Consider the following 17,711-nt stretch of genomic DNA (forward strand, 5'->3'; position numbering starts at 1 on the left):
AAGATCACTTTCTGAGTCAAAATTCAAGTCGGGATCTACCGCTCAGATTTTTTTTAAACATCACTCAAAGAACACTAACCAATTAAAACACGTCTGTAGGCTATAGGCCCTGCCAATGTTGTTCTTCTCAGATCATTTGGAAATGACATATATATATATTTTTAAATGGTGTATGATCACACTGGTAATAAATCATTTTTTAGATTACTTGTAAGGCAGTGAGCATAATAATTGTCTTTTGTTTTTTTTTACTGGACAGATGGCCTGCATCTGATGGTCAGTCTGAGGGGATGGAGGGAGCAGCGTTGAGGCTGCCTCTCACCCGACTCACCGCCCCTTCCAGCTGATGGCAAAACTCTCACCGCATTAATTCTGCCTCATGCACCAATTCATGTTGTTACTCCAATGACCAGAGAAAGTGAGATATTCCTCGATTTAAAAAAAAATCGAGGAATTGCTGTATTCGTTTAGTCACTCTCTAGTCGTGGTTTTAAAAGTTTTGAAATCTCACAGTGTCAACTTTGCTGTGCATTTGAGGCTTCTTTTTTTATAGTCTATAGCTCGAGGAAACTGTGCTATCTGATTGGCCAGCGGTAGACCTATAGGTGCTGTTGATTTTCTCTCTGGGCCTGCCAGGTAGGCGGACTTCTACCTTCAGACATATGAAATGGTTAAAAATGTGTACACTTTATCTTCATGGCACTAGGGCTGCTGAATACCGCCAAAATAGGCTTTATCGCTTGGTTTTTTACAAAAATGTTTGGTGATCGACTATGAATGCCTTGGAGATCGATCAGTCGCTCTTCGATTGGTGACCACTGACATAGAATGACCAGGTGAATCCAGGTGAAAGCTATAATCCCTTATTGATGTCACTTTTTACATTAACTTCAAACAGTGTAAATGAAAGGGAGGAGACAGGTTAAAGAAGGATTTGTAAGCCTTGAGACAGTTGATTGTGTATGTGTGCTATTCAGAGGGTGAGGGCTATTCAAGTGCCTTCGAACAGGGTATAGTAGTAGGTGCCAGGCACACTGGTTTATGTCAAGAACTGCAAGATAGTGAGGTCCTTGATGATCTTCTTGGCCTTCCTGTGACAACAGGTTCTGTAGATGTCCTGGAGGGTAGGCGGTGTGCTCCCGATTACTCTGACAGGATGCTCTCGATGGGGCATCTGTAGTTCAATCGAGTACAGGCTTATCTGAATGACAACAGAGACAAAATAAAATATGTAATTTTATTGAACAGTTTGGGGTAGCCCTCATCTCTGAAGAATGCGCCTCATAGCCAGATGCTGATGATAGGTTGCCCTATGCTGGGGGTTAGTGTTATAGACACTACCTTATAAATACCTGCTGCGCTGATGAGTGAGCTAGGACGCGATGTGAATTCTATGAGTTTACTAGATGAATGAAAAGTGCCAATCCATTCAGACCAGCCTTACTGATTGAACTTTCGTAACTACATAAGTTTGTGACAAATTTCTTTAGCCTCCTGAGGTTCAAGGGGCACTTTTGCACCTTCTTCACCACGCTGTCAGTGTGAAGGGAACATTTCAGGTCCTCAGTGATGTGCAAGGTGAGGAACTTGAAGATTTTGACCCGCTCCACTGCGGCCCTAGTCGATGTGTTATATATAATAAATTCAGATTGTATACCGTCTCCCATCCATGTTGTCCCCATCCAATAATATTGGGCAATACCCCGTTCTATTCGTGTCATTTTGGGAACCGATTTAAATGTGGCCTATTGTTCTTTTCCTCCAACATGAGTTGTCCTTGCGCGCGCGCGTGTGTGTGTGTGTGTGTGTGTATCGGTGTGTGTGTGTGTGTATCGGTGTGTGGGAATGCCACACATTCTCACTACCATGTGGTGTGTACACAGTCCCAGCCATTCACTCAATAAATCCTATTGTAATTCCCAAATTGACTGTACCCTCTATGAGGGGCGCCGGGAAGTTTGTCACACTGCTCTTTGTGTGTGCATGTGTCTGTGTCTGTGGCTCCCAGGAGATGAGCCTGCTTGAAGTCAGACTTGTGCCATTTGCCATCTTAATCTTGTTAAATAAGTCAAAATCATTTATATTTCCCTTCTTTCCGCCCCAATGTTTTTATAGGATGTACAGTTAGTCGTACACCAGATAAATAGAAAGGATCAGTTGTGTGTGTGTGAGTATGTGGGGTTACATGTGTGTGTGAATGTGTGTGTGTACTGTATGTGTGTATCAGAGGAGGCTGGTTGGAGGAGTTATAGAAGGACAGGCTCATTGTAATGGCTGGAATGGAATTAATGGAACAGAGTCTAAGGTGGGTTCCATGTGTTTGATGCGATTGATACCTTAATGTATTGCACTGCGTCTACAATGGACTCTCCTGTGCTGACTACACAGTTAGGGGAGAGTTTTAGAGGAGCATGCATTTGACAGAGCTGGGTTGTGTTCATTAGGCACCAAAACGGAAGTAAATGGACTGAAAGGTGGGGACCACCAGGATTCCCAATAAGAAATGCCTATTTGTGTTTTCTGTTGCACATTGTTTTTTAAGTATTTTCCGTTGCTTGCCCTAATGAACGTGACCGAGAGTGACATTTCCGGTCTGAATCCCCCCCCCCCCCCCCCCCAGTTTGTGCATTTACCTGGTGTCTCGCTTGGAAATGTGATGAGATTTCCAACACACCGCTCGAGTCCAAATCCACTATCGTCTAATGAATCAAATCCAAAAAGGAAAGGCAGACATGAGTTCTGCTCTCGTCTAACACGGGTTTATATGGCCCAATGCCAGAGAGAAACACTGACACACTCACAAACTGATGCTAATTACAAAGCCTTTGATTTGACCTTTATTATTTTATGGTTACAGAGGAACTGTGACATAATCACATGCTCTGCTCTTGGGTGATCTTATGAAAGACTCTCCTTAAGATGGACCCTCAAGGCGCAATTTACTTTTTTATAAAAAAAAAGAAGATTTTTAATGTACATTACAAAATTTTTTTTTTTTCCTCTCACCAATTTTTGCTTCAGACCAAGAGAATTATAAATCGTTATTACAAAGGCAGGCTCTTCAAACATCTTGGAGAAGCTCTCTCTTCCCGACGAGGCATCAAAGGGTAGCTTGCGTCTGATGAGGTCATTACAGTAGAAGGTTTGGTCATGCTAACACGCTCTTGGAGAGGCTCTCTCTTCCCGACGAGGCATCAAAAGGTAGCTTGCGTCTGATGAGGTCATTATAGTAGAAGGTTTGGTCATGCTAACACGCTCTTGGAGAGGCTCTCTCTTCCTGACGAGGCATCAAAAGGTAGCTTGCGTCTGATGAGGTCATTACAGTAGAAGGTTTGGTCATGCTAACACGCTCTCGGAGAGGCTCTCTCTTCCCGACGAGGCATCAAAAGGTAGCTTGCGTCTGATGAGGTCATTATAGTAGAAGGTTTGGTCATGCTAACACGCTCTTGGAGAGGCTCTCTCTTCCCGACGAGGCATCAAAAGGTAGCTTGCGTCTGATGAGGTCATTACAGTAGAAGGTTTGGTCATGCTAACACGCTCTCGGAGAGGCTCTCTCTTCCCGACGAGGCATCAAAAGGTAGCTTGCGTCTGATGAGGTCATTATAGTAGAAGGTTTGGTCATGCTAACACGCTCTCGGAGAGGCTCTCTCTTCCCGACGAGGCATCAAAAGGTAGCTTGCGTCTGATGAGGTCATTATAGTAGAAGGTTTGGTCATGCTAACACGCTCTCGGAGAGGCTCTCTCTTCCCGACGAGGCATCAAAAGGTAGCTTGAGTCTGATGAGGTCATTACAGTAGAAGGTTTGGTCATGCTAACACGCTCTTGGAGAGGCTCTCTCTTCCCGACGAGGCATCAAAAGGTAGCTAGCGTCTGATGAGGTCATTACAGTAGAAGGTTTGGTCTCTCTCCAAGGGCGTTGTCTCATTAGTTGTCTTTGTTACACCTAGACGTGGCGGTACAATAAACAAGTATCAGTTCATCGATTCAGTCAGGTCCAAGTCCTTTATGTCGTTGTCTCACATCACAGCACAGACCAGGATGCCTCACTCGCCTGGGGATAAATATTTAACTTAATTAAATGACAAAAACAAATGCCACAGAAATTAAATGATTTTGTGACTGCCTTTTTACTCACAAATTTTGACCCGGGTGACTGCGGCATGCTTGGCTGTGACTCGTTAAAAAAAAAACTGAAAATGTAGGTCTAGTGTCCCCATGACTACGCAGTAGCAATCATCCTCAGCTTTGATAGAATGGCCCACAATAAGCCACTGTAAAAGTTGTTAAGAAAGTTCAGTTCAGGAATACTAGTAATTAAAATACCAAGAGGTCAACCTTGGAGATACTAAAATGCTAAATGCAAATCACAGAAATAAAATAAAATGTTGAAACATTGCCTTTGTGAGACAGGCTTTAGAATTCTGTACTTATACATCAAACCTTTTATTTCAATTAAAAAAAGGAAACATTCAAAGGAAAATGGTCAATGGACAAAAGGGCAATTTTTCCTTTCTTCATTCAAAGTCCTTGGACGCTTTCACATGCTCAGTTCATTAATTAAATATGCTATACTCAATCAATGTTCGTTTGAAAGCTTGTCAGATTGTGTGAATGAAAGGCGTTATTGCAGCCTTGATCAGTGGAATTGTGTGCAGCTGCACTTCTAATGATGTAACAGAATGCATTGCCATATGTCCAAGACTTATGGTACAAAAAATAACAGCCCCTACATCAATAACCATTTTACAATCACTTTTGCATTCGCATCTCTTTTAATAATGGATAAAGACACAAAACATTTACCAAAGACAAGAGCTGTCAATGTCTTTTCTTGGTGTGTTTCCCTTACATTTTTCAAATCAAATCAAATCAAATCAAATTTTATTTGTCACATACACATGGTTAGCAGATGTTAATGCGAGTGTAGCGAAATGCTTGTGCTTCTAGTTCCGACAATGCAGTAATAACCAACAAGTAATCTAACTAACAATTCCAAAACTACTGTCTTGTACACAGTGTAAGGGGATAAAGAATATGTACATAAGGATATATGAGTGAGTGATGGTACAGAGCAGCATAGGCAAGATACAGTAGATGGTATCGAGTACAGTATATACATATGAGATGAGTATGTAAACAAAGTGGCATAGTTAAAGTGGCTAGTGATACATGTATTACATAAGGATACAGTCGATGATATAGAGTACAGTATATACGTATGCATATGAGATTAATAATGTAGGGTAAGTAACATTATATAAGGTAGCATTGTTTAAAGTGGCTAGTGATATATTTACATCATTTCCCATCAATTCCCATTATTAAAGTGGCTGGAGTTGAGTCAGTGTCAGTGTGTTGGCAGCAGCCACTCAATGTTAGTGGTGGCTGTTTAACAGTCTGATGGCCTTGAGATAGAAGCTGTTTTTCAGTCTCTCGGTCCCAGCTTTGATGCACCTGTACTGACCTCGCCTTCTGGATGATAGCGGGGTGAACAGGCAGTGGCTCGGGTGGTTGATGTCCTTGATGATCTTTATGGCCTTCCTGTGACATCGGGTGGTGTAGGTGTCCTGGAGGGCAGGTAGTTTGCCCCCGGTGATGCGTTGTGCAGACCTCACTACCCTCTGGAGAGCCTTACGGTTGAGGGCGGAGCAGTTGCCGTACCAGGCGGTGATACAGCCCGCCAGGATGCTCTCGATTGTGCATCTGTAGAAGTTTGTGAGTGCTTTTGGTGACAAGCCAAATTTCTTCACAATGCTGTCTGTGTGAGTGGACCAATTCAGTTTGTCTGTGATGTGTATGCCGAGGAACTTAAAACTTGCTACCCTCTCCACTACTGTTCCATCGATGTGGATAGGGGGGTGTTCCCTCTGCTGTTTCCTGAAGTCCACAATAATCTCCTTAGTTTTGTTGACGTTGAGTGTGAGGTTATTTTCCTGACACCACACTCTGTAGGCCGTCTCGTCGTTGTTGGTAATCAAGCCTACCACTGTTGTGTCGTCCGCAAACTTGATGATTGAGTTGGAGGCGTGCGTGGCCACGCAGTCGTGGGTGAACAGGGAGTACAGGAGAGGGCTCAGAACGCACCCTTGTGGGGCCCCAGTGTTGAGGATCAGCGGGGAGGAGATGTTGTTGCCTACCCTCACCACCTGGGGGCGGCCCGTCAGGAAGTCCAGTACCCAGTTGCACAGGGCGGGGTCGAGACCCAGGGTCTCGAGCTTGATGACGAGCTTGGAGGGTACTATGGTGTTGAATGCCGAGCTGTAGTCAATGAACAGCATTCTCACATAGGTATTCCTCTTGTCCAGATGGGTTAGGGCGGTGTGCAGTGTGGTTGAGATTGCATCGTCTGTGGACCTATTTGGGCGGTAAGCAAATTGGAGTGGGTCTAGGGTGTCAGGTAGGGTGGAGGTGATATGGTCCTTGACTAGTCTCTCAAAGCACTTCATGATGACGGAAGTGAGTGCTACGGGGCGGTAGTCGTTTAGCTCAGTTACCTTAGCTTTCTTGGGAACAGGAACAATGGTGGCCCTCTTGAAGCATGTGGGAACAGCAGACTGGTATAGGGATTGATTGAATATGTCCGTAAACACACCGGCCAGCTGGTCTGCGCATGCTCTGAGGGCGCGGCTGGGGATGCCGTCTGGGCCTGCAGCCTTGCGAGGATTAACACGTTTAAATGTCTTACTCACCTCGGCTGCAGTGAAGGAGAGACCGCATGTTTTCGTTGCAGGCCGTGTCAGTGGCACTGTATTGTCCTCAAAGCGGGCAAAAAAAGTTATTTAGTCTGCCTGGGAGCAGGACATCCTGGTCCATGACTGGGCTGGATTTCTTCCTGTAGTCCGTGATTGACTGTAGACCCTGCCACATGCCTCTTGTGTCTGAGCCGTTGAATTGAGATTCTACTTTGTCTCTGTACTGACGCTTAGCTTGTTTGATAGCCTTGCGGAGGGAATAGCTGCACTGTTTGTATTCGGTCATGTTACCAGACACCTTACCCTGATTAAAAGCAGTGGTTCGCGCTTTCAGTTTCACGCGAATGCTGCCATCAATCCACGGTTTCTGGTTAGGGAATGTTTTAATCGTTGCTATGGGAACGACATCTTCAACGCACGTTCTAATGAACTGGCACACTGAATCAGCGTATTCGTCAATGTTGTTGTCTGACGCAATACGAAACATGTCCCAGTCCACGTGGTGGAAGCAGTCTTGGAGTGTGGAGTCAGCTTGGTCGGACCAGCGTTGGACAGACCTCAGCGTGGAAGCCTCTTGTTTTAGTTTCTGTCTGTAGGCAGGGATCAACAAAATGGAGTCGTGGTCAGCTTTTCCGAAACGGGGGCGGGGCAGGGCCTTATATGCGTCGCGGAAGTTAGAGTAACAATGATCCAAGGTCTTTCCACCCCTGTTTGCGCAATCGATATGCTGATAAAATTTAGGGAGTCTTGTTTTCAGATTAGCCTTGTTAAAATCCCCAGCTACAATGAATGCAGCCTCCGGATAAATGGTTTCCAGTTTGCAAAGAGTCAAATAAAGTTCATTCAGAGCCATCGATGTGTCTGCTTGGGGGGGGATATATACGGCTGTGATTATAATGGAAGATAATTCTCTTGGTAGATAATGCGGTCTACATTTGATTGTGAGGAATTCTAAATCAGGTGAACAGAAGGATTTGAGTTCCTGTATGTTTCTTTCATCACACCATGTCACATTAGTCATAAGGCATACGCCCCCGCCCCTCTTCTTACCAGAAAGATGTTTGTTTCTGTCTGCGCGATGCGTGGAGAAACCCGTTGGCTGCACCGCCTCGGATAGCGTCTCTCCAGTGAGCCACGTTTCCGTGAAGCAAAGAACGTTACAGTCTCTGATGTCCCTCTGGAATGCTACCCTTGCTCGGATTTCATCAGCCTTGTTGTCAAGAGACTGGACATTGGCAAGAAGAATGCTAGGGAGTGGTGCACGGTGTGCCCGTCTCCGGAGTCTGACCAGAAGACCGCCTCGTTTCCCTCTTTTTTGGAGTTGTTCTTTTGGGTCGCTGCATGGAATCCACTCCGTTGTCCTGTTTGTAAGGCAGAACACAGGATCCGCGTCGCGAAAAACATATTCTTGGTCGTACTGATGGTGAGTTGATGCTGATCTTATATTCAGTAGTTCTTCTCGACTGTATGTAATGAAACCTAAGATGACCTGGGGTACTAATGTAAGAAATAACACGTAAAAAAACAAAAAACTGCATAGTTTCCTAGGAACGCGAAGCGAGGCGGCCATCTCTGTCGGCGCCGGAAGTTCATAGAAGTTCATACATTTTTTTGTATGTGTTCCTGCAAACGTCCCTTAATTAAGGTTGTGGCAAATTTGCTGCAAACTAAATAGTGTGCCAAAAAATGTTGCCAGAGGTTTGCAAATGTTTGCCAATAGTGGTGCATCTGCGGCAACAATCATATGTAGTAGCAGCAAACAGTTCGCCAGAGAATTCTCTCGAGATTCTTCTATTTCAATCTGTGGCAAACCTGTGGCAACAATATTTATTGCCACTAGTGGCAAACAGTTTACCAGAAGTCGTTTCTGTTGAACACAGGAGTTCCAAGACCAGTTCCAAGACCAGAAAGTCTGTGGAAGAAGAAACATTTGTTGGAAATGGAAACCAAATGACCTACCTAACAAAGTTGTATGATGAGTGTCTAACTTATTAATTTAAACTTCCCAATAAACAAATAAATTATGTTAGCTAATTGATGCCTAGTAAGCGATGGAGTTTTATGGGATGGAGAAGCAATACTCCAAGCCACAGCTTCATAGTACTTTTCAAACATAGAGAACTGATACTGTATACTGGTTATTGGAAAGACAGTACTGTGCAATATCGAGGAGCCCTCAACTGCTGCTCAATCAGCCTACTTTTTCAACCTGAATGAGGAGAATAAAAAGTATCCAAAATGCAGTAATAAAGCCTCTCCCGAAAAAGCCAAACCTTGACTCAGAAACCATCGGCCTGTATAGAAACTCCCTTTCCTCTCAAACATTTTAGAAAAAGCTGTTGCGCACTAACTCACTGCTGTCCCGAAGACAAATAATGTATATGAAACGCTCCCGTCTATTTTTAGACCCCCTCATAGCACTGAGACTGCACTTGTGAAGGTAGTAAATTACTTTTCAACGGCGTCAGACCGAGGCTCTGCATCTGTCCTCGTGCTCCGAGACCTTAGTGCCGCTTTTGACACCATCGATCACCACATTCTTTTGGAGAGATTGGAAACCCTAATTGGTCTCCACGGACAAGTTCTTGCCTGGATTAGATCTTATCTGTCGGAAAGATATCAGTTTGTCCCTGTGGTGGCTTGTCCTCTGACAAATCAATAGTAAGTTTTGGTGTTCGTCAAGGTTCCATTTAGGACCATTATTGTTTTCACTATATATTCTACCTCTTTGTGTTTCCGAATGACATCACCATATCAACTTTTACTGCTACAGTACACGGACTACACACAGTTGTACATTTCAATGAAACATGGTGAAGCCCCAAAATTGCCCTCCCTGGAAGCCTGTGTTTCAGACATAAGGAAGTGGATGGCGGCAAACGTTTGACTTTTAAACTCGGACCAAACAGAGATGCTAGTTCTAGGTCCCAAGAAACTAAGAGATCTGCTGTTTGATCTGACAATTAATCTTGATGGTTGTCCAGTCATCTCAAATTAGACTGTGAAGGACCTCAGCGTTACTCTGGACCCTTATCTCTCTTTTGACGAACATATCAAGTATATTTCAAGGGCAGCTTTTATCCATCTTCTTAACATTGCAAAAACCAGAAACTTCAATGCTTTTGTCACTTCTAGATTAGACTATTAAAATGCTCTATTCTCCGGCTACCCGGATAAAGCACTAAATAAAGTTCAGTCAGTGCTAAATATGGCTGCTAGAATCTTGACTAGAGCCCAAAAATGTGATCATATTGCTTCAGTGCCAGCCTCTCTAATGGCTACCCTTAACTAGCTTCCTGATAAGGCTAGGTCTGATTTCAAGGTTTTATTGCTAACCTACAAAGCGTTACATGGACTTGCTTCTACCTCTCTGATTTGGTCCTGCCGTACATACCTACAAGTCCCAAGAATTTCTAAGTAGCTGGAGTTTTGGCTTTCCCCTATTGAGCCCAATTTTTATGGTCTGCCTATCCATGTGAGAGACGCAGACTCAGTCTCAACCTTTGTCTTTACTGAAAACTCACCTCTTCAATAGGTCCCTTGATTGAGTGTAGTCTGGCCCAGGGGTGCAAAGGTGACCGGCAAGGCACTGGAGTGACGAACCACCCTTTCTGTCTCTGCCTGGCCGGTTCCCCTCTTTTCACTGGGATTCTCTGCCTCTGACCTATTTTTTTTACCATTATATAACTAGGCAAGTCAGTTAAGAACAAATTCTTATTTCCAATGACGGCCTACCGCGACAAAACCCGTACGACCCTGGGCCAATTGTGTGCCCCCCTATGGGACTCCCAATCATGGCCTGATGTGATACAGCCTGGAATCTAACCTGGGACTGTAGTTACACCTCTTGCACTGAGATGCAGTGCCTTAGACCCCTGCGCCACTCAGAGCCCAATTATGGGGTTCACTAATAGTCTTCCATGCCATCCCTAGGAGGGATGCGTCACGTCGTGCCAGGGTTTTTCTCTGCTATGGTCGACTTGAGTGGGTTGAGCCACTAACTTGATCTTCCTGTCTGGTTTTGCTCCCCCTCGGGCTTGTGCGGTGGAGGAGATCTTCGTGGGCTATACTCAGCCTAAGTTGGTGGTCTGTTGATTTCCCTTTAGTGGTGTTGGGGCTGTGCTTTGGCAAAGTGGTTGGGATTATATCCTAGGTTCCTGTCTTTTCTAGGGAGTTTTCCCTAGCCACTGTGCTTCTACATCTGCAGTGCTTTCTGTTTTGGGTTTTTGGCTAATCTGCTGATGTAAAAAGGGCTTCATAAATAAGTGTGATTGATTGACTGGGGTGGAATTGGCATGGGTGTGGGGGGTGCTCATGTCTTAGTCATTGGTAGGAAGAAGTTTGGTCCAAAGTAGATGCTGAATCCTATAAATTAAAATGGCCAATTTGGGTGCAATCCATTACCTTAATTTCTCAGAGATCAATTTATATTTCAAAATGTTACAAATTACAGAAACCATTTCAGTGCAATCTGAGATGATGGGTGTTGGAAATCCTTTTTCTTGTGCTTTTTGAGGTGGAACTGGATTGGGAATAAGTTGCATCAACACCCTGGAAAGATGTTTGTGGTGCAGTCACTCTTGACACCTTTTTGTTTGGAGTGATAATTGAGTGTATTGTCTTCAGCTTGATAAGGTCAAAGCCAAACCTGCCCATTAAGCCCTTGAGTCGACCTGCAAAGATGCCGAAATAGAAAATGTTTTCAGTATCTTAATGTTGTTTTTGTTTTGTGTTTTCTGATTGCTCCAGTGCGTGCATTCAACTTACCTTTCTCTTCCCCCCCCCCACCTTGCAGTCTCGCCCTCTTCTGATCCCCCTCAGACAAAACGTTGGAGTTCGATTTTTTTTTGACTCCTCCATTTTCTCACTCGTTTGGATCCAAAATACCTGGCTGTTGCCTCGACCAAATTCTGCTCTCTGAATTTGTTCACTGCTAGCTTGAATTTGATGTCGTGTTTTCTTTTTGGTGGCGCCCTGGCTACCAACGATGACGCAATAACAAATAATAATACTTTTATTGCACACGACCGTGGGAATCTCAAAGATGTGTCCATGGTAACCTCGTGAACAATTAAATTACACCTGGCGTTTATTTGAGAGAGGCGTTTATTTGCTGAAATGTGTGCTGATTCCCGGCTATTAAAAGGGACAGGCTGTTACATTCCGTCACACTTCCGCTTATCTGGACATGGATTTGAAGGACCTCCTCCAACCCGAAAAAGCAAAGCACTGTAACTGTATGCCTTTTCACTGCAGTCGCTGTACTCATAATATACAGGAGAACTATCCCCTTCAGATGAGTATAGCCGAGTTGCAAGCTCGGCTTCAGACACAACCGTTAGGCAAGGGCAATTTAAGTGTAGGGAAGGATGGAACAGTGCCTGTGCCACGCAAAAGTACAGGTAGTAGAGTTCATCCTTGAAAAAGAAAATGGAGAGTTGCACACTCTAGCTCAGATGCACCATTTTATAACCAACGTTTCGACAGCCAAGCTGTCTTCATCAGGGTATAAGAACAAACAATCTTTAAGAACAGCAATTTCAACGATTTTACTGAGTAACAGTTCATTGAAGGAAATAAGTCAGTTGAAATCAATTCATTAGGCCCTAATCTAGGGATTTCGAATGACTGAGCAGGAGCGCCGCCATGGGTGAGCCATGGGATAGGTCCACCCGTTGGGGAGCCAGGCCCACCCACTGGGGGTCCAGCCAATCAGAATGAGATTTTCCCCACAAAAGGGCTTGATTACAGACAGAAATACTCCTCTGTCTCAGACGATCCCACAGGTGAAGAAGTCAGATGTGGAGGTCCTGGGCTGGCGTGGTTACATGTTATCTGCGGTTGTGAGGCTGGTTGGACATACTGCCAAATTCTATAAAACGACGTTGGAGACGGCTATGGTATAGAAATTATTTCTTTGGCAACAGCTCTGGTGGACATTCCTGCAGTCAGCATGCCAATTGCACACTTACTCAAAACTTTAGACATCTGTGGCATTGTGTTGTGTGACAAAACTGCACATTTTAGAGTGGCCTTTTATTGAAGCTGTTCAATCAGCTTCTTGATATGCCATACCTGTCAGGTGAATGGATTATCTTGGCAAAGGAGAAATGTTCACTAACAGGGATGTAAACAAATATGTGCACAAAACTTTTGTGCGTACGGAAAATTTTGCAGATCTTTTATTTCAGCTCATAAAACATGGGACCAACCTTTACATGTTGCATTTGTATTTTTGTTCAGTTTGAAAGGACACACACAGGTGTCTTTGATCGTGGCCGGCTGTAGCTTGATTTCATTGGTTGATTTAGAGATATAAATATAACATATAAAAAAGCATGAGTCGATAACATAAGGCCTACAGACATTATTTACAATGAATAGCAAAAACACAATAATCCCAAGAATGGCTTCAGATAAAACTTTACGTTGAGACTGAAGGGAGAAAGGGTCAAGGACCCTTGCTCCCTACGGTCTAAACGTAGACTTTGATCTGAAGCCATTCTTGTGATTATTGTGTTTTTGCTATCCATTGTAAATCATGTTTGTAGGCTGACGTGCGTTACGTAGTGCGTTACGTTACAGCTTTATTCTAAAATATATATATTTTTTATTTCCCTCTCATCAATCTACACACAATACCCCATAATGTTAAAGCAAAAACATATACATTTTTGTAAATGTATAACAAATAAAAAAGTATTCAGAGCCTTTACTCAGTACTTTGTTGAAGCACCCTTGGCAACGATTACAGCCTTGAGTCTTCATGGTTATGATGCTAGTGTAACCGATGTGAAATGGCTAGGTCGTTCGCAAGGTGTGCGCTAATGCCGTTTCAATCGGTGACGTCACTCGCTCTGAGATCTTGAAGTAGTTGTTCCCCTTGCTCTGCAAGGGCCGAGGCTTTTGTGGAGCGATGGGTAACAATGCTTCGAGGGTAACTGTTGTCAATGTGTGCAGAGGGTCCCTGGTTCGAACCCAGGTAGGGACGAGGAGAGGGACGGAAGCTAAACTGTTGCATTGGTGCCGTAACTCGGATCACAGGTTGCTGCGGAAAAGGAGAAGGTCAATGTAACTGATGTGAAATGGCTAGCTAGTTTGCGGAGTTCGAGCCCAGGTAGCGGCGAGGAGAGGGACGGAAGCTAAACTGTTACACTACAAGCTTGGCACACCTGTATTTGGGGAGTTTATTTCATTCTTCTCTGCAGATCCTCTCAAGTTCTGTCACGTTGGATGGGGAGCATCGCTGCACAGATATTTTCAGGTCTCTCCAGAGATGTCAAGTCTGGGCTCTGGTTGGGCCATTCGAGGACATTCAGAAACTTGTCCCAAAGCCACTCCTGCATTGTCTTGGCTGTGTGCTTAGGGTCAATGCCCTGTTGGAAGGTAAACTTTCACCCCAGTCTGAGGTCCTGAGCGCTCTGGAGCAGGTTTTAATCAAGGATCTCTCTGTCCTCTCTGTCTCTGCTACATTCATCTTTCCCTTGAGCCTGACTATTCTCCCAGTCCCTGCAGCTGAAAAACATCCCCGCAATATGATGCTGCCACCGCCATGCTTCACCGTAGGGATGGTATGGGCCTGGTGATGAGCGGTGCCTGGTTTCCTCCAGATGTGAAGCTTGGCAGTCAGGCCAAATAGTTCAATCTTGGTTTCATCAGACCAGAGAATATTGTTTCTCATGGACTGAGAGTCCTTTAGGTGCCTTTTGGCAAACTCCAAGCAGGCTGTCATGTGCCTTTTACTGAGGAGTGGCTTCTGTCTGGCCACTCTACCACAAAGGCCTGATTGGTGGAGTGCTGCAGAGATGGTTGTCCTTCTGGAAGGTTCTCCCATCTCCACAGAGGAACTCTAGAGCTCTGTCAGAGTGACCATCGGGTTCTTGGTCACCTCCTTAACTAAGACCATTCTACCGCGATTTCTCAGTTTGGAGCATATTGGTGGTTCCAAACTTCTTCCATTTAAGAATTAATAGAGAACACTGAGTTCTTGGGGACCTTCAATACTGCCCAAAAATGTTGGTACCCTTCCCCAGATCTGTTCCTCAACACAATCCTGTCTCAGCACTCTATGGACAATTCCTTCGACCTCATGGCTTGGTTTTTGCTCTGACATGCACTGTCAACTGTGGGACCTTATATAGACAGGTATGTGCCTTTCTAAATCATGTCCAATCAATTGAATTGACCACAGGTTCACTCCAATCAAGTTGCATAAACATTTCAAGGATGATCAATGTAAACAGGATGCACCTGAGCTTAATTTCGAGTATCATAGCAAAGGGTCTGAATACTTATGTAAATAAAGTTTTTTACTTTTAATACATTTGCAAAAATGTCTAAAAACTGTTTTCGTTTTGTCGTTATGGGGTATTGTGTGTGGGTTGATGAGGAAAAATGTATTGAATCCATTTTAGAATAAGGCTATAACGTAACAAAATGTGGAAAAAGTGAAGGGGTTTGAAACTTTCCCGAATGCACTGTATCTAGCCAAATTGGATCTATGATATTATGTTATCCATTTATGATTTTTATATGTTCCATTTATATCTCTTAATCAACCAATGAAATCAAGCTACAGCCAGCCATGATTACAGACACCTGTGTATGGCCTTTCAAACTATATAAACTAGTGACCCGCAGTGTTTGTTATTATACCCTGATGAAGACAACCTGGCTTTTGGTTATAAAATTATTGCATTTGAGCTTCTAGAGGGTACAGCTCTCCTTTTTTGTTCAAGTGTTCTACTCCTCTCACCTAAACATGTGTGCGTTTATTTCACCTCCAGTAGTGTTTATCCCACTGCACAGTCCCCGCAGCCGGACCATTTTCTGACAGCTGTGGGGCATTCTCAACCGGTGTTGCTCACGAGCCTTCCCAAGTCTTTCCTCCACCTGTTACGTGGTCTGAGTCGCCGAAGCCTCCCACCGCTAGCTCTGACAAATTGAAATAGCCTAGTCATTGGTGACTCCATTATTCGCAATATTAAGAGATACAAATAATCATCCAGCGATCATGCATTGGTTACCAGGGAGCAGGGCTACTGACTTAAAAGGCTAATCTGAAGACGGTGCTGGCTGAGGCTAAAATTGGCGAGTGTAGATGGCATAGGGATATTGTTATCCATGTCGGCACCAACAAATTATATTAATCACATGCGCCGAATACAACAGGTACCATGAAATGCTTACTTACAAGCCCTTAACCAACAATGCTGCTTTAAGAAAATAATAGTTTACAAAAATATTTAGTGAAGAAACTATATACAGGGGGCACCGGTACCACACTGAGTCAATGTGCGGGGGTACAGGTTAGTTAAGCTAATTGAGGTAATATGTACATGTGGGTAGGTAGGGGTAAAGTACAAAGATAATAAACAGTGAGTAGCAGCAGTGTAAAAAAAGTGGGTTAATGCAAATAGTCTGGTTGGCCATTTGATTAATTGTTCAGCAGTCTTATGGCTTGGGGTAGAAGCTGTTAAGAAGTCTTTTGGACCTAGACATGCCACTCCGGTACCACTTGCCATTCAGTAACAGAGAGAACAGTCTTGAGTGGCTGGAGTCTTTTACAATTTTTAGGGCCTTCCTCTGACACCACCTGGTATAGAGGTTCTGGATGACAGGACACTTGGCCCCACTGATATACTGGGCCGTACGCACTAGCCTCTGTAGTACCTTATGGTCAGATGCCGAGCAGGCACCATTCCCGGCGACCATTCTCGATGGTGCAGCTGTATAACATTTTGAGCATCTGGAAACCAATGCCAAATCTTTTCAGTTTTCTGAGGGGGAGTAGGCATTGTCGTGCCCTCTTTCACAACTGTCTTGGTGTGTTTGGACCATGATAATTTCTTGGTGATGTGGACACCAAGGAACTTGAAGCTCTTGACCCGCTCCACTACAGCCCCATCGATGTGAATGGGGGCATGCTCAGGCATTATTTTCCTCAACTCCACAATAAGCTTCTTTGTGTTGCTCACATTAAAGGATAGGTTGTTGTACTGGCACCACACTGCCTGGTCTTTGACCTCCTCCCTATAGGCTGTCTCATCGTTGTTGGTGATCATGCCTACCACCGTTGTGTCTTCGGAACACTTAATGATAGTGTTGAAGTCGTGCTTGAAGTCGAGATTGAATGATCCTTGAAGTCGAGGCAGATGTGTTGCTGCTTACCCTTACCACCCGAGGGCATCCCGTCAGGAAGTCCAGGATCCAGTTGCAGATGGTGTTTAGTCCCAGGGTCTGTAGCTTAGTGATGAGCTTTGGGGGCACTATGGTGTTGAATGCTGAGCTGTAGTGAATGAACAGCATTCTCACATAGGTGTTTGTTTCTTCCAGGTGGCTACAGACGTGAGTGCTACGGGGGGCGATAGTCATTTAGCCAGGCTACCTTGGTGTTCTTGGGCACAGGGACTATGGTGGATTACTTGAAACATGTTGGTATTACAGCCTCGGTCAGGGAGAGGTTGAAAATGTCAGGGAAGACACTTGCCAGTTGTTCCGCGCATGCTCTGAGTACAGGTCCTGGTAATCTGTCTGACCCCGCGGCCTTGTGAATGTTGGCCTGTTTAAAGGTCTTACTCATATCGGCTATGGAGAGCGTGATCACACAGTTGCCTTGAACAGCTAATGCTATCATGCATGCGTCTGTGTTGCTTGCCTTGAAGAGAGCATAGAAGGTATTTAGCTCATCTGGTAGACTCGCGTCACTGGGCAGCTCGCGGCTAGATTTCCCTTTGTAATCCGTAATAGTTTGCGAGCCCTGCCACATCCAACGAGCGTCAGAACCGGTGTAGTAGGATTCAATCTTAGTCCCGTATTGACACTTTGCCTGTTTGATGATTCGTTTGAGGGCATAGCAGGATTTCTTATAAGCACCCTGATTAATGTCCCTCCTTGAAACCAGCAGTTCTAGCCTTTAGCTCAGTACGGATGTTGCCTGTAGTCCATGGCTTCTGGTTGGGATGTGTACGTACGGTCACTGTGGGGATGACATCCTTGATGAACTTGCCGATGAAGCCG

Source organism: Oncorhynchus clarkii, chromosome 2 (genome assembly GCF_045791955.1).
Source record: "Oncorhynchus clarkii lewisi isolate Uvic-CL-2024 chromosome 2, UVic_Ocla_1.0, whole genome shotgun sequence".
Taxonomy (NCBI): Eukaryota; Metazoa; Chordata; class Actinopteri; order Salmoniformes; family Salmonidae; genus Oncorhynchus; species Oncorhynchus clarkii.